General features: G+C 43.4%; 1 long non-coding RNA gene across 1 annotated transcript; it reads left to right on the top strand.

Annotated features, from left to right (window-relative positions):
- Positions 1-12,989: 12,989 nt before the first annotated feature.
- LOC307112626 lies at positions 12,990-27,233 on the top strand. The gene is made up of 3 exons (XR_013814729.1): positions 12,990-13,078; positions 24,565-24,660; positions 26,792-27,233. It is a non-coding gene; the product is annotated as an uncharacterized lncRNA (long non-coding RNA).
- Positions 27,234-27,527: the final 294 nt, after the last annotated feature.

Raw genomic sequence — 27,527 nt, 5'->3', positions numbered from 1 at the left:
GTTGAGGGGTTGGAGGAAATGGGGAGTGACTGCTAATAGCCATGGGTTTCTTTTCGAGGTGATGAAAATGTTCTCAAATTGATTGTGGTTACATTTGCACAACTCTAAATATATAAACATCATTGATTTATACACTTTAAAAGGGCGAATTGGCCCAAGCACCATGACTCAGTGGTTGAGTGTCGACCTATGAACCAGGAGGTCATGGTTCCATTCTGGTCAGGGCATATGCCCGAGTTGTGGGCTCAATCCCCAGTGTGGGGCATGTGGGAGGCAGACAATCGATGGTTCTCTCTCATCATTGATGTTTCTGTTTCTATCTCTCTCCCCCTCTCCTTTCCTCTCTGAAATCACTAAAAAAATATTAAAAATAAATAAAATTAAAGGGTGAATTATACAGTGAATTATATCTCAATAAAGCTGTTATATTTAAAAACATTGCAAAACACATACCTGATAAAGGAATTATATCCAGAATATACAAAGAGCTCTTAAAACTCAACAATAAGAAAACAAAAACCCAGTTTAAAAATGGGCAAAATATCTGAACAGACCTTCACCAAAGAGATAATGCAGATGACAATAAGCATATTAAAAGGTGCCCTATATTAAACATTTGGGAATTGCAAATGAAACAACTACACACCTATTAGAATGGTTCAGATCCAAAAAAATGAAAAATACCAAATGCTAGCAAGGATGTGGAGCAACAAGAGCTCTGATCATCACTGGTGGGAATGCAAATGGTACAGCCACTTTGGAATATAGTTTGTCAGTTTCTTACAAAGCTGAACATAGTCTAACTATCCAATGCACATGGGGCCCCAAGGTATTTACCCAATTTACTTGAACACTTATGTCCACACAGAAACCTGCATATGAATGTTTATAACAGCTTTAGTCACAATTGCTGTAAACTAGAGGTCACCAAGATGTCCTTCAAAAGATGAATGGATAAACAAATTATCATAACCCATACAATGGAATTTTATCCAAGGATAAAAAGAAATGATCTATCAAGCCATGAAAATACATAAAGCAGTGGTTCTCAACCTTTCTAATGCTGCGACCCTTTTATACAGTTCCTCATGTTGTGGTGACCCCCAACCATAAAATTATTTTCGTTGCTACTTCATAACTGTAATTTTGCTACTGTTAATGAATCATAATGTAAATATCTGTGTTTTCCGATGGTCTTAGGCTCTACAGCAGCGGTTCTCAACCTGTGGGTCATGAGAACTGCTAGCAGGGTCGCCTAAGACCATTGGAAAACACAGATATTTACATTACGATTCATTAACAGTAGCAAAATTGCAGTTATGAAGTAGCAACGAAAATAATTTTATGGTTGGGGGTCACCACAACATGAGGAACTGTATTAAAGGGTCACGGCATTAGAAAGGTTGAGAATCACTGACATAAAGGAACCTTAAATGCATAGTGCTTAGTAAAAGAAGCCAGTTGGAGAAGGCTATCTATCTATATAAAAGCTAAATATGCAAATAGACTGAACGACAGAACAACCAAACAATCAGTCACTATGATGTGCACTGACCACCAGGGCGTGCACGAGGAACATGGCGGGCGTCGGCCGGGGCAGGATGGTGGACCAGGTGAGCGGGGGCACCAGACCACGGTGGGGTGCTGGTTGCTGTCATCAGGGCGAGCCTCTGGTGGTTACTGAAAATTCTTTGTTCCCGTGCGCCGCAGTTCCGCCCAGCGCTCGCACCTGCTGTTGGCACCGGCCCCACTCGCACCCACTGCTGGCACCAGAGCCACTGCTCACACCCGCTGCCAGTGCCAGGCACCGGCCCCGATCGCTAGGCGCTGGCAGAGGGTGCGAGCAGCGGCTGCCAGCCCCTATCACCCCTGAGGGCTTCTCCACCTCCCCCTGCGCCTGAGGGGCGATCGGGGCAGCAGCTGCCACTCGCACCTGCTGACAGTGCTGGCCCCACTCGCACCTGCTGCTGGTGCCAGTCCCAATTGCTCCGCACCGTCAGTGGGTGCGAGTGGCAGAGGCGGGAGAGGGGCTGCCGGCAGACAGGGGACCGGGGGCCGCGGCAGGAGGGGCCGGATGGGGGTGTGGAGGATGTGCCAAGACCCACCCCTGTGCCCACTGCAGCCTCACGGTGCACAGTTCCTTTCAAGGTGCACGAATTCATGTACTGGGCCCCTCGTATACTATATGATTCTAACTATGAGACATTCTGGAAGAGGCAAAACTATAGAGTAAAAAGATCAGTGGTTGCCAGGAGTTTGAGGGAAGGGGAGAGAGATGAATAGGGGGAGTATGACGGATTTTTAAAGCAGTGAAACTATTCTGTAAAATACTGTACTGGTAGATATATGACATTACGCATTTTTCAAAACTCATAGAAATTATACAACACAAAGAGTGAACCCTAATGTAAATTATGGAATTTAGTTAATAATAACCTATCAATACTGGTTTATCAGTTTTAATAAATGTGCCACAATGATGCAAGCTGTTAATAACAGGGGAAACTGTGTGTTGGGCGGATATATATGGGAATTCTCCCTACTATCTGCTCAATTTAGTGTAAACCAAAAATTGCTCTAAAAATAATTACTGATTTTTAAAAAAATGAAGGAAAATAATATAGCAAAAAAAAAAGGCTGATAAAAAATACACAAGACTAACACAAATTAGGCAAAAAAATTATGAACAAATAGTACTCTTTATTATTTTTTAATTGACTTTAGAGAGGAAGGGGGAGAAGAGAGAGAGAGAGAGAGAGAGAGAGAGAGAGAGAGAGAGAGAGAGAGAGAGAGAAACAATGATGTGAGAGAGAAGCATTCAACAGCAGCCTCCTGCATGCTCCTGCATGCCCCCTACTAGGGATCAAGCCCACAACCTTGGCATGTGCCCCGACCAGGAATCGAACTGGTGACCCCTTGGTGCATGGGACAATGCTCAACCAACCGAGCCACACCAGCCAGGGCAACAAATGATACTCCTTAAATAAAAATAGTTTTTAAAACATTTACGAGTAGTGTGCTTGCCAACTATGATGTTTCCTCTCTTGCAAAGAACAGATGATGCCGTGGCACTGAGTCTCCCTGTGGCCACTCCAATGGTCAGAACAAGACCGTAGGCATCCAGATGCTCTCCTGGCGGCCACAGAGAGCCAAGGAGGTCTCCGCTCCAAAAATGTAATTTGAGGAAAAAAAAGTGTCCTCTACTCCTCTCCCAAATGTAATAGACCCTAAAAATTATTCTGTATCACCGTGATTTGTTTTTCAGCACGTGTCCATTTAGAATACGAGCACTTAGAGAAGCAGCCGCCATGGGCTCACACAGGAACCACCCCATTTCCTTGCTCTGTCACGGGGGAGGGGATGCTGCGCCTGACAGGAGTAAACCAGAACACACTGGGTCACGTAGGTCCAAACAGAGAGGAAGATCTGCACACCCACCAGTGACCCCGGACTCTGGGGCAGTGGCTCTCCACCAGGCTCTGCTTGGAATCACTTGGGAGCCTGTCAAACCACAGAAGCCTGGCCGCACCCTATTCATTCATTCAATAAATATTTATTAAGTCTCTTTTCATGCCAGGCACTGTTTATGTGGGACACAAGACTGACACAAAAAGGGACAACATTCCCTGTTTTTGTGGAGCTCATGTTCTAGTGGAAAGAAAAATAATAAACACAATAACTGAGTAAATGATACGGATGTTTCAAGGAGTGAAATGCTATGGAGGCAAGACAGTGTTAAAGAAGGTGGGAGGAGCTGGTTGCAATTTTAAATGTAAAGGGCACGGTCGACCTTGCTGGGAGGACTACCTTAGAACAGAGACCTGATGGTGGGGAGTTAGCCACCCACCTCCTGGCCGAGGGAGCAGCGTTAGAGGCTGAGGGAATGAGGCCTGGTCTAGTGTAGGGTCTGTAAGGACTGGCATTGCCTGGAACCCAGGTGTCTGTCCTCTGCACGTCTAGTTGGTCCCACCTGGCTTCCTTTCTCTATCCTGGGGTTTCAGAGGTGTGTGTGCATGACATCTGGGGGCTCTTCTAACCGGAAACTCTGGTGGCAGGTAGAAACAGGGATGAGAAAGATCAGAGGGTTGGACACCAGCAGAAACACCATTCTTGACTTTTCAAAGGGAGTGCCAGTGGAATCAAAGGGGCTCCAGGCAGCCATGGGCCGGGTCCTGCGGACACAGAGGCAGACCTGAGTGGGTGGATGGAGTGTGCGGTGACGACAGAGGCAGCTGTGGTGTGAGGTGAACTCAAGGGTAAGTGTGGTCCCTGCCTAACCCATTTACTCATTAAGCTGGAACCTGCTCTGACTTCACAAAAGTTAGGTTTGTGTAAAATAACGCAGTATCCATGTGTATACATTTTCAACCAACGTTTAAAGAGAAACCTATTGTTTTGGTGAATTTTATCTACAAAGTTCATGGAAATAGGTATGTCAGCTATTTACTTCTAAGGACCCAATGCAGGTTTGAAATACGAAAGGTGATAATATGACTTCACATTAGTAAGGTGCTAGTCAGGATAAGATACGGTGCAAACAAGCCAAACCTTAATGGTTTATAACTGTTAACAAAAGCTTATTTCTCACTCGAGGTCTGTGTCTGTCCAGAGTGCCTGTGGCCACTGCTCCACGTCTCCTCATTCTGGGACCCAGGCTGAGGAAACAGCTGTCACCTCAAACATTGCCGTCACCATGACAAAGGGAAAGAGCTCTCCGAAGGGCCTTGCACTCGCAATTAAATGCTTCAGCCCAAGCGTAGCACTTCCACTCAGGACCCATGAGCTAGAACGGGTTATGTGGCCTCACCCAACCACAAGGGGGCAAGAAATGCAAGTCTCCATGTCCTGGAAAGGCAGAGAGCTGGAAGTATTGGGTGAATAGTAGGGATGACCACTCTAAATTATCAGGGTTGACTAGTATTCAGACAACGGACCACAAACCAACCCAGCCAATCAGAGCTCAACCACAGCACCCCCTTGTGGTTGATGTGAGAAGTAAGCCAGGGCTACTTCTGGAGGTAGCACGATAGAAACAATTATCTGTGAATAGAGGCCAATAATGAAATGATGTGGTTCTGCTTGTCACAAAAGAACATCTCTAGACGGGAGAGAACAGGACCAGAGTAAACGTTGTCTCATGTGGTGGAAAAAGACAAAAGCAAGTGACAGCCGAGCTCCGATGGGTGCTGGAGGGTGGCCACGACACCTCAATGTCTCAGGAGTGGGAACTCAGAAGGAAAAAACCCGTTCTGTTCATGTGACCAATTTTGAGGAAACAGTGGAATGTCTATAGAAGGCTGGATCCAGCAGGCAGGCAGCAATGTACCTCAGGTGAAAAGATGGGGCTTAGAGACACATTGAAAAGTCATTGGCACCAGGGTGAGAGCCAAACCAGGAAGGACAAGGACAAGGTCAAGGATAAAACCTTGCCAATGCTGCTGGATGCTGGAAAATGTGAGGGCCAGGAGGGTGGCCATCTTGAGAGCTAAGAGGGAAGACCGCCTCCAAGGGAAAGGCTTGGAGGGAGGGGAGCCACGTGGAGTTGAAGGGGGCACATCCAGGCAGAGGGAATACATATGAGCAAACGTCAGGGGTCTCAGCTCAGACATCAGAAGCCCTGGAAAGCCCCTGACTTCCCTAAACCCCACCTGCAGCCCGCCTGGCGGCCTGCCCTGGGACCATGAGCTTCTGGGCACCTGGGAGAGTGCTTTATTGACTGCAACCTCCCAGTCCAGTGCCTGGTGCTTGGAAGGCACACCCTAAATGTTTGTTCTACAAATGAAGCGTTGGATGAATAGAACGAGATGGTATATCCAGAAACTAGAGAAGGATGAAGCTAAGCATTCAAATGGGGGAAATATAGACAATAAGGGAGCAAAGGTAGATTCCCTTTGCTTTAATTCAATAAATAATGTGCTCAGACCCTGCTGGGGCGTTTGGGCGGGGTGGGGGAGGGGGAGATACAGATCGTCAAATGTCAAAGGTCCTGTTTTCAAGATGCACCAGACCACAGGCCACACCTACCTCTCACATCACAGAGCGAGGGAAGGTTCTAGAAGAAATGCACAAGTGCTGTGGGAGTTTGACGCGGGGAGACATGGACAAGCCGCCTGGACGGGATGACATTGTGAGATGGCTTTGCAGGTAGCAGGTGAAGCAGAGTGACAGAAGCACGGCCTCTCCAGCACAGCCTGTGGGCAGCTGAGGTGAGAAGCGGAATCACTGGTGCGTTAGCAAGCGAGAGCGACTACTTCCTGGGAATCATTCTGTGTGGATGCAGAAATGAGCGCACGGGGGATGACTCAGACCGAAAGCAGAGCCTCTGTGTCCTTTGTGTGGTCGCTGAGCTGCTGTCGCCGAGGAACAGAAATACTCACAAGGACAAACTGAAACAGAAGGTGTCAAGAGGCCCTTCCCCTGCACACCCACTCGAGGAGACCGACCCAGGGAGGCAAAAACCACCTCGTCCTGGGCTGCACTGCAGCCTGAAAAGAAAAGCTCTTCTGGCTGCTATTCTTCCCGGGTCTGGATGGGATTTGCAGACTTTATATTTCAAAATGTGTGACTATGACTTATTTGCCACAGTCACTTGTCAGTTTAGGACAATGGCAACATAACCAGCCACACAGCTGAGCCAGAGGACCGGTCCCTCTCATAAGGACCTTTACAGTTCTTCTAACCAAAGTGCAGGGGGCGAGGACCAAGGATGCTGACACTCCTGGCTACTTCATGCCAGAGCGAGCTGTGGTGCCCACAGCCAGGGAGCAGGGCCGAGCCAGGCAGGAGCTGGGGGGCCTCACGCGCTCACAGAGCACAGGCCAGCGGGCGCCCAGCTCTGTCACCTGTGGTTCTCAGCATCCCAGGAGAGGGGCCTTCCAGTTGCAGCAATACTTCCCTCCCCGTGTGAACGAAGGCAAACTCTCCAGTTTCTTCTTGTAAAACAGCTTTCTATAGCTGTGCGAAGTGGCAGGACCAAAAAGTGTCTGTACCCTCTCCAAAAACAGAGCGAAATCCCTCCTCGATCTAAATAAAGTGCTTTAACAAGTTTTCACTTAATTTAGAGAGCAGATTTGCATCCAATTCAACCATCTACCTGCCAAAAAGGCGCTTTATGGAACTAAAGCAGAGTTAGGAAACCTCTCAGCAAACTTGTTTATGATGGAAATCACAAATCAGCAGCTATGAGACAATTATGAAGGATATTTTATAAGAAAGAAAATTCTCCTAGCATGTTTAGAGGCACTTTACGTTCCATCACATAAAACACGAATCCTGGGCTAACTGAAAACAACAGCATGGTATGGAATAATGAACGACACGTTTCTTTTTCCTGGTGGGTCTAAGTATCCGCCTGCACCCTTCTCCTGATCTTTCTGGATAATCAGATTAACAAATCATAAAACTCTAATGCCTGTGCTCAGAGGCAGGTCATGCAGGCCTCCCCCAAGGTGGGCACCAAAGGAAGGCCATAAAACAAGAACAACCAAGGACCAAGCCCACGGGCAGCAGAGTCACGCCTGGCATCACAGCCTGATGGGCCCTGCTGGACCATCCCTAGTTGATCCTGAGTAAATTCAAAGTGAAAGCAGAGAAATCATTGCTTCCTCAATTGCCTTCCAGAGGACCTCCGCTGTGTCCTCTGGAAGGGAAGGGACAGGGGGAAATTAGAAATTCCCATACGTCAAGTAAATGACCAGGGTATTATGTGGGGAAAGTGCTGAATGAAAAGTAGTTTCCTACCCTGGCTGGTGTGCTCAGTGGTTAGACTATCAGCCTGAGCACGAAAGGGTTGTGGGTTTGATTCCTGGTCAGGGCACGTACCTGGGTTGCAGGTTTGATCCGCAGCACCAGTCTGGGTGTGTGCAGGAAGAAACCAAGCGATGTGTCTCTCTCACATAGATGTTTCTCTCTCTCTCTCTCTCTCTCTCTCTCTCTCTCTCTCTCTCTCTCTCTCTCTCTCTTCCCCACCCTTCTTCCCTCTCTCCCTTCTACTCTCTCTAAAAATCAATAGCCTCAGATAAGGACTAACAAAACAAGTAGTTTCCCAAAGTATGGTACCCAAGATTACTTTAGGGGATATGCAAAGGAATCTTTTTTAAATTTGGGATATTAATATGTATATGTTAATGAATAAAAGACAAATGATACTGGTTTTCCTACTTATGATAGTGATATAAAATCGCCCTTTGACCACGTTTCAGTAAAACAGCAAGTTCATGTAAATAAAACTTTTAATAAATAATAGCACAGTCTGCCCTCAGGTAATGGTAAAACAATGATCCTGATACCTCATTGTGTGGTTAGGGAACCATTGAGTGGAGAAGGTGTCCCGGGCCTGCTGGGCACTTCTTTCTGCCCCAAAGTGGGACATTCCTTCCTTCCTTCCTTTGACTTTCAGCAAATGTCCAAGGCCCTGGTATCTGACGGTGAACGAGACGTGGCCTTGCCCTTGAGGAGCTATACATTAGCAGGGGAAACAGACCACTAAAGAGACAGGGACTGTATGCCACAGTAAGTAAATCTTAAACGTTCTGTTCACAAGAAAAATAATTCTGTACCTATGGATGGTAACGTATGTTAACTAGACTTACTGTGGTGGTTATTTTGTTACTAATGGAAATATCAAATCAGATTGCATACCTGAAACCAATATGCCTCAATTAAAAAAAAAATTCATCTTGAAAAAAAGAAATGAGAAAAAGAGCAAACTAAACTGTAAGCAAGCAGAAGAAAATAAAAATTAGAGCAGAAATAAATAAAATAAAGAATAGAAAAATAATAGAGAAAATTAACAACCCAATGGTTGGTTTTTTAAAAATAAATCAACAAAGTTGACAAACATTTAGCTAGACCAATCTAGAAAAAAAAGAAATGATACTCAAATTATTAAAACCAGGAATGAAAGGATATCATTAGTAATTGTACAAAAAAGAGTGTTCTGTGAACAGCTGCAGAACAACAAATCAGACCACCTAGATGAAATCAACAAATGGCTAGGTAGAATAAATTACTGAATCTGATTCAAGAAGAAATAGAAAATCTGAATAGTCATAACAAATAAAGAGACGTAATCAGTCATCAAAAACCTTCTAACAAAGAAAAGCCCAAGACCAAATGGTTTCACTGGTGAATTCTACCAAAGCTTCCCAAGCTCTTCCAAAAAATGGAAGAGGAGGGATTACTTCCCAACTCATTCTATGAGATTTATCCTCTACCGAAACCAGACATAAAGGTAACTACAGACCAAAATATCCCTTAAAAACAAAGGCAAAAATCCTCCACAAAATACTAGTAAATCAAATTTAGTGACGTACCCGAAGGATTATACTCCGCAACTAAGTAGGTTTTTTCTAGGAATCCAATGTTGGTTTTACAACATATTTATAGACTAAAGGGCAAAAAACAAGTGATGATCTCAATAGATGCAGAAAAAGCATTTGACAGTATCTGCCCAACTTTCATGATACAAATACTCACCAAACTAGGAACTTCGTCAACCTGACAAAGGGCACCTATGAGGATGTCAGAGCTAACATCATGCTTGGTAGTAAAAGCCTGAACGCTTTCCCTCTTTGTCAGGAATAAGACAAAGATGTATGCTCTTGCCACTTGCATGCAACACTGTACTGGAGGTTTTAGCCAGGATAATTAAGCAATAAAAGAAATAAGAGGCATCCAGATTTGGAAAGGAAGAAGTAAAACTAGTTTTTCACAGATGACATGATCTTGTATATTGAAAATCCTATGGAATTTCTCAAAACACAATTAGAACTAATAAACAAGTTCAGCAAAGTTTCAGGATACAAAATCAAGATACTAAAATCAATTGTATTTCTATACACTGGCATTGACTGATCCAAAAATGAACTTCAGAAAACAATTAAATTTACAACTTACAATTTTATTCAATACATTAAAAACTACAAAATACTGTTGACTTAGTGAAAATATAAATAACCTAATTGAAAGTGAGCAAAGTAGCCCTGGCTGGTTTTGCTCAGTGGGTAGAGCATCAGCCTGTGGACTGAAGGGTCCTGGGTTCAATTCCAGTCAAAGACACATGCCCAGGTTGGGACTCGATCCCCAGTAGGGGGCGTGAAGGAGGCAGCCAATCCATGATTCTCTCTCATCATTGATGTTTCTATATCTCTTCCTTCCTCTCTGAAATCAATAAAAAATATATATATTTTTAAAAAGTAAAAAAAAAAAAAAAATGAGCCAAGTATCTAAATAGACATTTCTCCAAAGAAGATATATAAATGGCAAATAAACACATTAGCCATCATGGAAATGTGAATCAAAACCACAGTGAGATACCACTTTATACTTACTAGGATGGCTATAATAAAAAAGGCAGATAATAACAAATGTTAATAACAAATGTTGGCAGAATATGGAGCCGGCCGGCTACCTCAGTTGGTTGAGTGTTGTCCCGTACTCCAAAAAGGCTTTGGATTCAATCCCTGGTCAGGGAGCATACCGGAAGCGACCAATCAATGTTTCTCTCTCTCTCTCTCTCTCTCTCTCTCTCTCTCTCTCTCTCTCTCTCTCTCTCTCTCTCCTTTCTTCTCTCTCTCAAATCAATAAACATGTCCCCAGGTGAAGATTTTTTTAAAAAGAAGAATGTGGAGATATTGGAACTCTTGTACATGGTTGATGGGAATGTAAATGACACAGACACTTTAGAAAAGCATTACCATATAACACAGCCACTCCTGGCAGATAGCAAGAGAAATAAGAACATACATTCACTAAAAAAAACTTGCATATGAACTTATAACAGCATTCTTCATTATAGCCCAAAGCCAGTTAATTTATTTAGTGTACAAAACAGTGTCCTTTAGGTGAGTGTTTCATTAGCACTGCCCATAGAATAAGTCTGTAAGCCCATAAATGCTGGTACCATGTCCGATTTTGCTCATTATTTTATGTCCTGCATGAAGCAGAGGGCTCAACAAAGGGGAGATAGTCGATAAATAGTTGTTGAATTAATGAATGAATAATATGCAAAAAAAAGAATGCCCAAATAATATGGCTCTCCCTTAAGAAACTTAATCCTATTTGGAGAGTTGGTTGGTGGAATAGGAACAAGGGGAGTTCGTTATATAAGTCAGATATACTACTGAAAAATTTTAAAGTGACCTATGACATATATACAGGATTCTCCTTGACAGAGTGTAAACTAAAGTTGGAACAAGACCAAGATTAACATCATCCCATTAAACTCATGGAACATACATATAAATGTAAAATGTATCTCAATGAATTGTCACAAAGCGAACATAACCTTGGGAATCCAACACTCCTGCTTCCAAGAAGCTCCCCACCATGACCCCTCCCAATGACTTCCTTCTCCCTCCACCCCAACCAAACACTTTCATGGCTTCTAACACAAATTTAGTTTGCTGGGTTTTAAATGTATTTAAATGAAATCATGCAGTAATTTTTTTAGTGTCTGGCTTTTTTGGTTCAGCATTTATCTGTGATGTTGAGTGGAGCTGTAGTTAATTTATTTTCATTGCCATATAGTCCTCCAACATGAATACACTGCAGTGTATGTATCTGTTCTTCTCTTGATGGACATTTGGGTTATTTCCAGTTTGGAGCTATTATGAATAATGCTGCTGTGAATATTCTTGTCCATGGCTTTTGAGGTCTTTCATATGCATTTCTATTAGTTCTGTCCCTGAGCATGGAACTGCTGCATTGCAGGACACGCCCTGTTCAGGTTGAATAATACTGACAGCCAGTTTCTCAGCCTGTATGAGAATGCCAACCACTCCACATCCCCCCCCCCAGCACTCAGTGGCCTTTAGTGGCTCCATATTTAGTAGCTGATGTCTCCCTTTCAGAAAAGGAGGGTCTTAGCTACAGGAATGGCAATGGTTTCCTGCTGGGACAGCTCCTCTCCAGCACTCATCTGTGTATAGCTCAGCGTAGCCAACCTAACTTTTTTGGGTTCATTTCTTTCTTTCTTCTGATGTTATGAAATATTTCAAGGCTATACAAAGAACAGAAAATAATAGAATTGATGCCATATCTCACCTCTTACATTTGTCAAGTCTCAAGATTTTGTCATTTGTTTCAGATCAATTTTTAAAAACAAAACATTACAAAACAATTGCAATCATCCCTTCACCCCCAAACCAGATGTAATTACTCTCCTAAATTTATCTCTTTTAGTTGTTATAATTTTACTATATATGTATATATAAACAATATATAGCATTGTTTTACATGTCTTAAAACTTTATAGATACCCTGGCCAGTGTGTTCAGTTGTTAGAGCATCAGTCCATGCACCAAAATGTCATAGTTTAATTCCTGGTCAAGGGCACATACCTGGGTTGTGGGTTCGCTCCCTGCCCCCAGTCAGGGTGCGTGTGGGAGGCAACCAGTCCCTCTGTCTTTCTCATATCAATGTTTCTCTCTCCCCCCTCCCTCCCTCTACACTCTCTGAAAAGCAATGGAAAAATATCCTCAGATGAGGATTAAGAAAAAAACTTTATAGATGATATCATCCCATAAGTGTCCTTCTGCATCATGATGTTATTGGTTAATGTGATTTTGTGTGTTTTTTTGTTTGTTTGTTTTGTTTTTAAATTAGTAGTTTTGATCATAGCAGGTCTAGGATTGGTTCATTTGTCCGGTTCATTTGACCCTTCAGTCCGCAGGCCGATGCTCTATCCACTGAGCCAAATCAGTCAGGGCCTGAGGATATTTTTTTCCATTGATTTCTAGAGAGATTGGAAGGGAAGGAGGATGGGAGGAGAAGGTGGAGGGGGAGAAGGAAAAAGAGGAGCAGGAGGAGGAGGAGGAGGAGGAGGAGGAGGAGGAGGAGGAGGAGGAGGAGGAGGAGGAGGAGGAGGAGGAGAGAAAGAGAAACATCAATTGGTTGCCTCCTGCACACACCCCAAAAGGGGCTGGGAAACCTGCAACTGACTTACATGCCCTTGTTGGGGAATTGAACCCTCGACCCTTTGGTTCACAGGCCAACACTCGAATCACTGAGAAACAGTGGCTAGGGCTGAGCCTAGACTCAACGAAGGCAAAGGAGAGAGCCACAGAGAGCACTCCAGGTAATGTCAGAAAAAATCACAGGTGGGATGGAGGATGCCACTAATGGAGGAGCTTAGAGTCCATTGTAAGGACTTTGTCTTCACTGGAATGAAATGGGAGCCATTGAAGACTTAGTTAATTTTTAAATGTTGATACATGTAACTCTTCTTCATTTTTAAACTTTGGCATAGTGTTCTATTGTATGATCACACATTTATTTATTTACTCTCCTACTAGTGGACATTTAAGTGGTCCTCATTTTTATTATACACAATGCTGCAGTGGACATTCTTGTATCTGTCCCTTGGAGCACATGTGGGAGAATTTTTCTAGGAGGGGAATTACTGGATTGTGAGGTATTTTCCTCTTAAATGTTATTAGCTATGGCCAAATTACTCTGCAAAGAGTATGTTCTATTTATACTGAGAAGTTTCATTTGCTGCACAGCCTCGCAGTCCTTGAAATGTCTCTTCGTGGTTTTAAATTTTTAAATTAATTTTAGAGAGAGAGAGAGGAGTGGAGGGGAGAGAGAGATAAAACATCGATTTCTGTTGTTCCACCTATTCATGCATTCATTGGTTGATTCTTGTATGTGCCCTGACCAGGGATGGAACCAACTGCGCTACCTGGCCAGGGCTCTCTTTGTGGTTTTAATGTGCATTTCCCCATTCCTGGTAAGGTTGAACACCTTTTCATATGTTTATTTGTGGTTTGGGTTTTTCTTCTAATTGCTTATTCATGTCCTTTGATCATTATCTAATGGAGACAGTTCTTATTTTAAATTAATTTTTAGGAGTTCTTTATACTTTATTCTAGATACTGATCTGTTGTTGATTATATATAATGCAAATATCTTCTCCCCTTCTGTGGCTTGTCTTCACTTTTAAAAAGGGCATCTTTTATTGTACAGAAGTTTTACATTTTTATATAGTTGAATATTGGAATCCTTTTAAGGCTTGTGCTTTTTGCATCTTATTTAAAAAATGCTCCTCCATGCCAAGGTCATAATATTTTCTTCTATTCATTCTTCTTTTATATTTGCTAATATAATCAGTTTGGTTAGTGTTAAGAGGAAAGGGGAAGATTGATCTGTCCCTTTAATGGTGACATATCTTGCCTGTATTCTTCAATATTTTTAAATTCTTTAATGCTGATTTCATGGTTTAACTCCTATAGGCATGTGTATTTTCCTTATTTCCAGATTCCAGAGAAAGCTTTACTAAAACTTCCAAATCCTAAGCAGATATTCATTTAATGGGACTAATGGGACTGGGGTGGGGCCAGGAATCTGCATTTTGATGCGAAACTCAGGTGATTTTGATGAAAGAGGTCGCCTTTTAAACTACTAGGTAGTATTTAATCACCCTTCCAGGTGCTTGCCCGCTTGCGAATAAACCCACGTTTGCTAGGTGATGATTTAGTTGCAGTCCGCCTCTGGTTCCTCTTTGATGGAAGTCCCTCCCTGCAAGAGTCCTCCTCCCCCTCACCCCACCCCCAGCAGTGGTGAGGTCCATGGTGAGTCCCAAGTATAAAGGCTTTGCCCAGGCCTGGCATGTGGTAGGACTCTGAATGGAGGATGTTCATTAACTCTGAAGGTCTCAGCTCTGGGTGAGCCGGCCAGCCTCCCTCCTGGACTCATTTCCTGCCATGCTCCCCTCCTTGGCAAGTCTTTAATTCCTCAGCGCCTCGATTTCATCCTCTGTAAACTGGTATTAATAATCTCTGCTTTACAAGGTTGTTGTAAGGATTAGAAATGGCATACAGAACGCCCAGGACAGTGCCCGGTATGTGGTCTGTGACAGGGTCTGGGGGAGCTGAAACTTGAACTTCAGAAGCGGTTCTCACTGGGGAGCTACGGCCCCAGGTTAGTCTCCTTGTTCTCTCCCAGTGCGTAAAACAACCCTGGACCAACAGGCTTTCAGGGAAGGTTTGATAAATAAATGTTTCTTTCAGCGTAATACACAATTCTTACATTTCATTATCATCTCCAACAAAGCCACAAAACTGGAAGACATTTTTTATTATTTCACTTAACAGGTTCTTATACAGAGCTTACAATATGTCAAGCCCTGTTCTAAGTGCTTCATAGTAATTAACTTATTTAATCTTCTAACAGCCCTATGTGGTAGATACTATTATTAGTCTCATTTTATAGATGGGGAAACTGATCTAAGGAGCAGCCCTATACAGAGTGAGCTGAGCCCTCCGAGTGTGCTGCATTTAGTATCCTGAGACTAGATACATGGAAAAAAGTAATTCAACTGCGGGTCTTTCCCGAAGCTTCTGCCTCTGATTGCAGTGCTTTAGTATGGGGTAAAGAGCCCTTTAAATTGAAAATCATGTATCCTTGAGCAATATTAATTGTATATACATTTTATATTTTAAAACCCATCCTACCACTTCACACCATTAAGATGGTTACTATAAAAACAAAACAACAAACAACGTAAGTGTTGTCAAGGATGTGGAGAAATTGGAACCATGGTGGTATGCTGTTGGTGAAAGTAAAATAGTGCAGTCAGTATGAAAAACAGTATGGCAGCCCTGTCTGGTTTGGCTCAGTGGATAGTGCATTGGCCTACCGACTCAAGGGTCCCAGGTTCGATTCCGCTCAAGGGCATGTACCTTGGTTGCGGGCACACTCCCAGTAGGGAGTGTGCAGGAGGCAGCTGATCGATGTTTCTCTCTCATCGATGTTTCTAACTCTCTATCCCTCTCCCTTCCTCTCTAAAAAATCAATAAAATATATTTAAAAAGAAAACACAAAACTTTATACATGTTTTTTTAAAAAAAGAAAGAAAAACAGTATGGCAGTTCCTCAAAATATTAAAAATAGAATTACCTTATGATCCAGCAACCCCACTTCTGGGTATGTACCCAAAGACTTGAAAGCAGGGGTTCAAAGAATATTTGTATACCCCTGTTCATAGCAGCATTACTACAAGAGCCAAAAGGTGGAAGCAACCCAAGAAAATATGGTACATACAGTTGACCCTTGAACTACACTGACCCCCCCCCCACACACACACACACAGGCACAGTTGAAAATATGCATATAACTTTTAATTCCCCTAAAAGTTTACTAATAGCCTACTGTTGACTGGAAGCCTTATTGATAACATAAATGATTTTGTTATATGCAATATGTACTATATACTTACAATAAAGTAAGCTAGAGAAAAGAAAATGTTATTAAGAAAACCATGCCCTGGCCGGTGTGGCTCAGTTGGTTGGGCATCATCCCATGCACCAAAAGGTTGCTGGTTCCATTCCTGGTCAGGACACATGCCTGAGTTGTGGGTTCAATCCCTGGTAGGGGGCGTGCAGGAGGCAGCCAATCCATGTTTCGCTCCCACATCAATGTTTCTCTCCCTCTCCCTTTCTCTCTTTCTCAAAATCAATTTTAAAAATCTTTGAAAAGAAAATCATAAGGAAGAGAAAATACATCTATAGTACTGTATGTATTTATTGAAAAAAATCCACATATCAGTGGACCCGTTCAGTTCAAACCTATGTTGCTCAAAGGTCAACTATACATACAATGGAATATTAACTCTGCCTTAAAAAGGAAGGAAATTCTGACACATGTTACAACATGGATGAACCTTGAGGACAATATGCTAAGTGAAATAACCCAGGCACAAAAAGAGAAATACTGTATGATTACACTTATATTAGATACCTAGGGTAATCAAATTTAGAGACAGGATGAATAGTGGTTGCCAGGGGCTGGGAAAGGGGTAGAATAGGAAGTTATTATTTCATAGGTACAGTTTCAGTCTCACAAGATACAAATGTTAATTATTTCCACAAAACGGTACACTTAAAAATGGTTAGGAGGATAAATTTTGTTATATGTATTCTGCCACAATGAAAATATATGTTTAAAGGAGGAAACAAAAAAAACATAGCTATTTATATGATGGTGGAAGAATGAACTATATATAGGCTTTAGGAAACCAGTCATCTGTCTATTCTATTAATTATTGTGTGTACTCAAACAATGCCTGGGCTTGTTGTAGGTACTTGAAGATATTAGATGAATAAGTGAACATATTGGTAAGTTAAAAATCCTCCTGCTAACTCCTATGGCCACATAGAGATTCCTACAAGAAATGGAAAATGGTGTTGGGAGGAACAGAGGAAAAAGAGGTAGAAGTCATTGTCCAAGCCTGCTTGGCTAGGCAAAAGCCAGCGAAAAGGCAACCACAGAAGTCTGAGGGGGAAACCATTGGAATGTGGCGCCACTCAGAAATCTTGATCTCTGTCTGGGGCTGTGAGTGGCTACACCAGCCTCCCAGGTCCTCTGAAGAAGGACCAGATGTTATCTGGGACTCCTCTCTCATCTCCCCACTCCCCAGCAGTTGCCACGACTTGCTTGAGACTTCCATCCCACCTCTAACTGACCCCTGCTCTCTACCTAATTGCTATTGACCTTAGGAGGAGGATTTCCAGTTAGTCTCACCTCTGTTAACAAACCCAAAAGGCACTGGAGCAACGAACAGTTTGCAAACCAAGCAGACATAAGCTTGGACAGAAGCCAAAAGTGTGTTTGGCCAAGACAAAGACAAGGTCACCTTTTAGAGTTCCCATTTTGGCTGGTTTCATATAAATGAGGTTTCCAAATTAGTCTAAATCGTGCAGTTCTGACTGGTCAGTATAGATGCAAACAAGGATATAATTTGCGTAGTTCTGATTGGACAGTGCATGTCTCAGTCCATTAGTCAAAAGACAAAACCAGGACTTCCCTATAGTGGTTGACTCACACAGCATAAACCAGCAGGACACAGTGCAGGAAGCAGAGTTCAGTCTGAGGTTCTTCCTGGTATACAGGGTACGGGAGGGGCTCCTTCCCGCAAATGGCCACGAGGCTCTTATGTATAAAATTTGGTGAGTCCTTCTCAGCAGATAAATTCCTGCTCGAGGTTCACATTAGATGAATCTTCTTGGGATCCACATTCTACTTCTCTCTTCCAACCCAAATTATACAAAGTAATCTTTCTAAAAATCTGTTTTCATACTTTTAAAAAGTCAATAGTAAGCGTCATTCTCTACCTACTACAACCTATACTTAGATGTTTAAAGAACTTCAAAGAATTCTATCCTCTCACAATTGACATACAGACTGTACTTGCTCTTCCCCTACATGTCCTAGGTTTTATTATACTTTGTACTTTTCGTTTTTACATATTATTATGAAATAATATATACAAAGGTAGAGAATACAAGGAATGTACTCCTTCCATAGCTGAGAGAGAAACATCGATATTAGAGAGAGACACATTGATTGGTTGTCTCCTGGCACGCGCCCTGACCAGAGTCAGGTATAAACCTGCAACCCAGGTACGTGCCCTTGACCGGGAATTGAACCCATGACCCTTTGGTGCACATGCTGATGCTCTAACCATCGAGCAACACTGGCCAGGGTAACATATGGTTGATCTTTTTTTTTTTTTTTTTTTTTTAATATATTTTTGCCCTGGCCGGTTTTGCTCAGGATAGAGCATCGGCCTGCAAACTACTAGTAAAAGGTCCCAGGTTCTATTCCAGTCAGGGGCACATCCCGGATTGTGGGCTTGATCCCCAGTGGGGGACTTGCGGGAGGCAGCCGATCAATGATTCTCTCTCATCATGGATGTTTCTATCTCTCTCTCTCCCTCTCCCTTCCTCTCCGAAATCAATAAAAAAATATATCAATAAAATATATATATTTAAATATTTTTATTGATAAAATAGAAACATCCATGATGAGAGAGAATAATTAATCGGCTGCCTCCCGCAAGTCCCCCACTGGGGATCAAGCCCACAACCCGGGCATATGCCCCTGACCGGAATAGAACCTGGGACCTTTTAGTTTGCAGTCCGATGCTCTATCTATCCATTGAGCCAAACCAGCTAGGGCTCATATGGTTGATCTTGATTCATCTGGACACCCACCAACTCCCTGACCCCACACACATATTATTTTTTAAATTATGTTAGCCACTAGATCCATTCATTGAGTCAACCACTGTTTCCTGAAGATTTCCTGAGGATTACCAGGTAGTGTTGCTAGAAACAGAGATACAGAGGTGAACAAGAGAGACTTGGTCCGGGGAAAAACACATTTATTTCAAAATAAACTGTTAATATCCAAATATTATAAACAGAATCAAAAGATCAGACCTGGACTAGCAACAGAGACTCCCTGATTTGTGTTCAAAAGAATAAACACTAAATGCAAAAAATTATTTTACCATGTTTAAAGATTACCAAAGGAGATAGTATTAGAAAGTAGCTGCAAAAGAATGTGAACTAATGAAAAAAATCTGTTTCAAAATGTGACTCATTTGATCATTTAGTTATAATATACAAGAATCCTGAGCAATTAAAAGTACTTTTAACAAAAATGCATAATCTGAATCTAATCATGAGGAAACATCAGACAAACCCAAACTAAAGAAATTCTACAAAACAACTGGCCTGTAATCTTCAAAAACATCACGTCATAAAGGCCAGAATGAGGAGGGCCCCGAGCCCTGTCCCTCTGCCTCCACCTTTCCCTTCCCTTTCTCTTCCCCCACTCTCTCCCCTCAGGCGCCTGATCATGAGCTTCCTCATTCTCAAGCTCCGAGGGCCCTTCCTTTACCTCTCTACTTTGTTTCCTAAGCCCGTTTCTTCTATGGACTCCAGTTTGGGTCTTGGCTCTGAATTCTTTCCTAGCCAGAACTCAAGTACCGAAGTTGCTGAATCCAGGCCCAGACTGACCCCCCGGGTCTAACACCCATTGCAGTGCCTGGACCCAGATTGTTCTTCCTGTGACTCCGATTGTTTCATCACTGGCTACAAACCCTACTCGCACTCATCCATACCATCTCTAGACACCATTGCCACCTCCTTCTTTGCCCGGGCCTCATCAGCCCTCAGACAGAGAGCAAGGATCTCTTGGCTTCTGAAGAAAAACATCACCCCTCTTTAGTAGGAAACAGCTACAGAAGAGACCTGTACCCCTTTTCTCTGCAAGAATTCAGAGCCAAGATCCTTGAGGGGGGATGTGCTAGGCAGTTAGACAGACGTGAGCAGAGCTAAGATGAAAGATGATGGGCCAGGTACAGAAGGTCACCAGGGTGGAGAGCCTCAGGAGCCTAGCAACAGACAACTATAGGATGGGACCTCGCCCCAGGGTGACCTATCCTCCCCTAGCGATATCGCTGGTGATGCAGTTTGGACCTCCTGACCTTTCCTATCTAGAGATAACATCTAGGCCTCAGATGTATTTCAGCTCCCGGCCCAGAAAAGCAACAAAACCAGACCAGTGAGGCCATGGCTGCCCTCTGGACCAGCTGCATTGAATAATGACCCTCTGCCCTGGCGCCCGCCAATCCATCAGTGGAGACCAAGACCCTGAAAGGACACACCTAGAAAACTGCTGAATCTTCCCCTGGGACCTTCCCTAAAATCTCCACCCTTAAAACCCTTAGGACAGAGGACCCAGCAAGCTCTACCTGCCAGAAGCACCCCAGCCTTTCTCTTCCCCCCCCCTCCCCCACCCCCTGGCCCCCAGGCGGGTTACCTTTAGCTTCTTCACTCCCAAGCTCCAAGGGCCCTCCCTTTACCTATAACTTGTTTCCTCAGCCCATTTCTTCTGGGAATTGCTTATTCTATCCCTGCGATTTACCAAACGCTCTCTTACCAAAAAAAAATAAAATAGATTGAGGAACTCCATCAGATGAAAAGAAATTAAAAAGACAAAACAACTTAATGGTTAGATCCTAGTCTGGGAAAGAAAGTTTATAAAGGGGTTTATTGAGGTAATTAGTGAGATTTGCATATGAACTACAAATTAGATAACAATCATTTAATAATATTAAATTTTCTGAATTTGATCATTTTTTAATTATTTTTTAAGAGGATGTCTTTAATGTTAGCAGCAAAAATGGAAATATTTGGGGGTAAAAGTCTACAATTTGATCTCAAATAGTTCATTAAAAAGGTAATAGGCGAGCATACAATGGAGTCAAGACGTCTCTTCAATAAAAGGTGTTGGGAAAATTGGACAGATACATGCAAAAAAATTAAAATAGACCACCAACTTACACCATACACAAAAATAAACTCAAAATGGATAAAAGACTTAAACATAAGATGGGAAACCATAAAAATCTTAGAAGAATCCATAGACAGCAAAATATCAGACATATGTCGTAGCAATATCTTTACCAATACAGCTCCTAGGGCAATGGAAACTAAGGAGAAGATGAATAAATGGGATTACATCAAAATAAAAAGCTTCTGCACAGCAAAAGAAACCAACAAAACAACCAGAGAGCCCACTGCATGGGAGAACATATTTGCCAATGTTACATCCAGCAAGGAGTTAATCTCCAGAATTTATAGGGAACTCATACAAAAGGAAGATGAATAATCCAATAAAAAAAATGGCCAAAGGACCTAAATAGACACTTTTCGAAAGCCAATATACAAAAGGCCAAGAGACATATGAAAAAATGCTCAAAGTCACTAATCATTCGAGAGATGCAAATCAAAATGACAATGAGGTACCATCTCAAACCTGTCAGAACGACTATCATCAACAAATCAACAAATGACAAGTGCTGGAGAGGATGTGGAGAAAAAGGAACCCTCAAACACTGCTGGTGGGAATGCAGACCAGTGCAACCACTGTGGAAAACAGTATGGAGTTTCCTTAAAAATTTAAAAATGGAACTCCCATTTGACCCAGTAATCCCATTTGTAGGAATATATCCCAAAAAATCAGAAACACCAATCAGAAAGAATATATGCACCCCTATGTTCCTAGCAGCCTAATTTACAATATGCTGTAAACAGCCTAAGTGCCCATCAGCAGATGAGTGGATTAAAAAAACTGTGGTGCATCTACACAATGGAATACTACACTACTGTAAAAAATAAGTAACACTTACCATTTGTAACAGCATGGATGGACCTGGAGAGCATTATGCTAAGCAAAATAAGCCAATCGGAGAAAGATAAATATCACATGACCTCACTCATTTGTGGAATATAATAACCAACATAAACTGATGAACAAAAATAGATCCAGAGACATAGAAGCATACAACAGATCTTCAAACCTCAGAGGGAAGGCAGGGAAGGGCGGGGGAGTGGAGGGTGGTTAAGAGATCAACCAAAGGACTTGTATCCAGGCATATGAGCATGACCAATGGACACAGACAGTAGGGGGATGAGAGAATGTTCTGGGGGGTAGGGGCAGGCGGGGAGAGGTCAATGGGGGGAAAAAGGAGACTTATGTAATACTTTCAACAATAAAGAATTTTGTTTTTTAGAAAGGTAATAGGCCTGGCCAGTGTAGCTTAGTTTGTTGGAGTGTCATCCAGTGAATCTAAAGGTCATGGGTTCAATTACGGTCCGTACACATACCCAGGCTATGGGTTCGATCACAGAAGGCGATTGGTCGAAGTTTATCTCTCTCTCTAAAAGCAATTTTAAAATATATATATATTTCTTTATTGATTTCAGAGAGGAAGGGAGAAGGAGAGAGAGATAGAAACATCAATGATGAGAGAGAATCATTGATCGGCTGCCTCCTGCACGACCTCCACTGGGGATTGAGCCCACAACCCAGGCATGTGCCCTTGGCCGGAATCGAACCCAGGATCCTTGAGTCAGCAGGCTGACACTCTATCCACTGAGCCAAGCCGGCTAGGGCATCTAAAGTCAATTTTTAAAAAACACACAAAAAATATCCTCAGGTGAGGATTTAAAAAAAAAAGATAATAGTATATATTGTATACTGTATTAAACCAAATATAGCAAAACAACAACAACACACACACACAACACAATCCCACTGTTAGGGACAAGAAAGGAATATTGGGAACTGGCTATGGTTGTGGGAAGTGTTGATCATGTTCTGTTGGCCATGATTGCCTTGTGTTGATTAAAGAATGGACATTCTGACCTGGCGGGGAGTTGTACGCCCTCGGGCCCTGGGAGTCAACCTCAGACCTGGGAGTCAACCTTGGAATGCTGTCCATTCTCATGGAAAGATTAGCACCCTGTTGTCCAAACAATGGAGTCCTATCGCAGCCTCCTATCCCCTTGCCTGAAATCCCTACTTCCCCATGCCAATAATCCAATTTCCCTGTGTAATCTTTGTCCTACTCTATATAAGCAGCTGGCTTATGGGGGGCGGCAGAGCAGATTTTTGTGGGTGACCTGCTGCTCTCCCTTACTGCCGGCAGTATTGGAATAAACAGTCCTTTTCTGAACCTCCCGGTGCATATGGTTTCTCGCTTCCCTCTGACCTTATTTCTGCCATAACACCACAAGCAAATTGTTTTTGCCATTTTTCTGTAAATTTGATGTTTTTCAACATAAAAAGTTAGAAATAAAAAAAGCCTTGAAGATATGTAAAAATATAGACTGTCGACGAAAGAACATCCAGCCTAGGAAAAACCTAATGAGTTTATTTGAACCAAACTGACAATTGTGGGAAGCAAAATCTCAACAGATTGAGAAAATGCTCTGGAGAATGGCAGTTCTGCAATTTATCTTATACATTATAATCAAAGGAGGAAACGTAAGAGAGGAGGGAGGGGTGTTACATGAAAATCATTGACAGTAGACTAGGAAGGTGGGATAAAGCAAAGTGGGGGGAAATAGCTGAGATTGGGTAAAAATTAAAACAGAGAGAAACATACTTCCTTTACATGGGTGGCTATAAGATAGTTAACATTTACAGTACATAGAGATTATACTGTATGTGGGCAACAAGATAGCAATACAGTCTCCTGTTCTGATGATGGTGGTGGTGCCTTTAAGAGGTCTGGAAAAGAAAGTTACTCTGATTTCAAAGGTATGTTATCTTATTATATGCATAAAGACAATAGACACTTTCAAAGGTAAAGGTTTACCTTTGTCAAGGAAGGCGCAGGTCAAGGGCGTGACTACTCACCATGACCCGCTTTTAGTTAGGAATTTTTTCTTTCAGACCACCCTTTGTGGTTACTTTGGTCAGTATGGCCCACTGAGCTTGTCAGGGTTAATATGTGGCCCCTTTTTCATCCACAATATCTCTGATGTCTGGTGTGGTTGGAGTCATTGTTCTGAGTGGCTCCATCATGCTTTCTGGGAAAAGTAGAGCAGTATTGGATGCTGAACACAGCCCTCCTAATGTCATGGAATGTGGCTCTTAGGAAAGATTTACCAAGGACTAAGCTCAAAAATGAAATCAGCTATAGGGACAAGGTTTAACTTTGTATTACTGCCCCATTTTGCCCCTGAACAGCAAGCAATATATGAGATCCTGATAACAATAGCTATACTGGCCCATCTCGCTAAAGGATGGAAGTTGTTCTGTACTCTCTTCTTTTTCCTTTTTTAAATTTGAATTTTTTTGCCTCTTTCTGGTGAGGCTAGGAATGCTCTGAAGTTTCCATCCATTAGAGTTGATCATTTGCATGACACAATCTGGGCCACCCTAAACCTTGCTGTTAGAAAGAAACTTTTCATTTCCTTTTAGGCTCCTGAGAAGTCAAGTTGAGGATCTTCTGAAGCTGCCCTCACCCTGTGGATGGGAGTTTGCCCATCGGCCTGCTGAATGGGGAGCCAGAGCACAGTGAGTTTATGAGGGGCCGAGAGGGTGTGTCAGACGTGAGGCTGGATGGGGGCTTGGCGGGTGGGAGGCTGGATGGAGGTGGTTTTCTTGACCCTGACATGCCCTTGAATGTTGAGACTACTGACTTCTGAGGCTTGGATAATACCTTGAAATTCACTACATTTTTGTCACAGTTGAACATGACTGTTTTGTGGCAGAAGTTGACAGAACTCGAAAATGTTTTTTCCTTGTTTACTATGCACATTTACCTACGAGGCCACAGGTTTTTGGCACTCACTCGCAGGGTGGAACTACAGTCACCGAACTATTGGGTGCTTCCTGGGGGTTCAAGTAGTGAACTAGACAGTCAGGGTCCCTGCCCTCAAGGATCTCAGACAACAATATGACTAGTGTGTCACAACACAGAAGAGCAGTTGCCTAGAACCTAGACAATATGTTTGTTTTTGTTTTTTAAGTTGAATGGCAAAACCACCAAAAAAGTTAAAAGATGAGTGGTAAACTGGAGGGGGGAAAATTTGCATGTGTATCAACTGAAAGGCTAAATCAATGCAAACAAAACAAAACAAAACAAAACAAAAAAAACCCTACCACACAATAGAAACAGAGGCCAGAGGGACTTGAGCAGACAATTCAGTGAAAAGGAAACACAAATGGCTCTTAAACATATGAAAAGGTGCTCACCCTCCCTCACAATAAGAGAAATGCAAAATGAAATTTCAATGGATACCACTTCAAGTTGGCCAAGAACAAAAGGTTGATAGCACTGTTTTGGAGAGCTGGGGAAACAGACTTTCCTGAGATATCTCCAGGAGGAGTGTGCATTGGAATAATGTCCCTGTGGGACAAGTTGGCCTTAGCTGTAGATATTTAAAATGCATATCCTAATCCCAATGCTGGTCACTGATCCTGCAGACACACTTAACACTTGCAAAATGGCATACTGTTAAGTGAAAAGAGCAAAGTACAGAACAGTGCATAGTGTATGCTATCAATTGGGTTTAAATACTATAAAACATGTGGCAGTACAATAATTTTCTTAACTTTCCCTCTGATGCTGGCTTTGTTGTTTCCCTGTTTTTAAGATTAGAAGTAATGCTAGATAGACATCTTTTTGTGCATGAATCTTTGTCCATAAATCAGATGATTTCCTTGTGACTGTGCAGATAACTAGGTCAAGAGACTATGGTAACAATCACTGCAGCAACTCTCACCATTTGTTAAGCAGACTACTAGTATTTTTTCTCTTCATCCTCACAACAGTTCTGTGAGGTGGGAGAAAGACCCCCATTCTCCTCGTACTTGGAGTGGGGCACACAGCTGGGATGGTGGGGGTCAGAACTCACATCTACTTGGCTCCTGAGCCCCTGCTTTAGAGCCCACTCATCTGCATGGGGCATTTTTAAGGCTCTTGTCAAATTACTTTTGTGTATGAAAAAAAGGGGGTCTATGGAGAGTAACCTCACAGGGTGATCTGATGATAAATTCCTAACTGGGCAGATCATGGTGGGCGGTCATGCCCAAGCATATACCCGTTTTTTCCGGTGTATAAGATGACTTTTTAACCCAGGAAAATCTTCTCAAAAGTCGGGGGTCGTCTTATACGCCGGATGTCATCTTATAGGGCGGGTATATCCCAAACTCTATATTTTATTTTTATTTTTATTTTTTTAATTTTTAAATTTCTTTATTGATTAAGGTGTCACATATTTGTCCTCATCCCCCCATTCCCATCCCCCACCCCTCCCCACGGATGCCCCCACCCCCCTGTTGTCCCCAACCATTGGTTAGGCTTGTATGCATGCACACAAGTCCTTTGGTTGATCTCTCCCCCCTCCCCCCATCCTCCCCTATCCTCCCTCTGAGGCCCGACAGTCCGATCGATGCCTCCTTGTTTCTGGGTCTGTTCTTGTTCATCAGTCTATGTTGTTCATCATTTCCCCTAGATGAGTGAGATCATATGTTACTAGAAATATACTTATAAGAACCGAATGTGAGACGAGCAATAATAGTTATGCTGACAGGCAAATGAATCCGTCTGTAGTAAGTTTCTTTCTGGACCAACAGTTCTTTTGAGAACCGATTTCAATGTCCACCAGTTCCTTATGTGTACATGTCGGCACTGACTTTTCAGCTCTGGATGGTGGACAAATGGTGGTAATGCAGGTCCGACTCCCTCTGGTTTGGTCTCGCCCGGACCCAGGGGCGCAGCTTCACCCGGACTCAGGGGCGCACGGCCTCACCCGGACCTGGGACCCAGCATCACCCGGGCCCCGGGGCGCGTGGCCTCACTCGGACCCAGGTGTACGTAGCCTCACCCAGTCCTGGGACCCAGCCTCACCCTGATCCAGGGGCGCACGGCCTCACCCAGACCCGGGATCCAGCTTTACCCGGACCTGGGACCTAGCCTCACCCGGATCCAGGGGCGCACGGCCTCACCCGGACCAGGATTCCAGCTACACCCGGACCCAGGGGCGCACAGCCTCACCCGGACCCGGGATCCAGCTTCACCCGGACCTGGGACCCAGCCTCACCTGGATACAGGGGCGCACGGCCTCACCCGGACCCGGGATCCAGCTACACCCGGACCCAGGGGCGCGTGGCCTCACCCGGGCCTGGGATCCAGCCTCACCCGGACCTGGGACCTAGCCTCACCCGGACCCAGGGGCGCACGGCCTCACCCGGACCCGGGATCCAGCTTCACCCGGACCTGGGACCCAGCCTCACCTGGATACAGGGGCGCACGGCCTCACCCGGACCCGGGATCCAGCTACACCCGGACCCAGGGGCGCGTGGCCTCACCCGGGCCTGGGATCCAGCCTCACCCGGACCCTGGGGCGCGTGGCCTTTCCTGGACCCAACCAAACTCT

Source organism: Cnephaeus nilssonii (genome assembly GCF_951640355.1).
Source record: "Cnephaeus nilssonii genome assembly, chromosome: 16".
Classification (NCBI taxonomy): domain Eukaryota; kingdom Metazoa; phylum Chordata; class Mammalia; order Chiroptera; family Vespertilionidae; genus Cnephaeus; species Cnephaeus nilssonii.
Note: the sequence above shows the minus strand (reverse complement) of the source record. Positions and strands in the feature narration are given on the sequence as shown.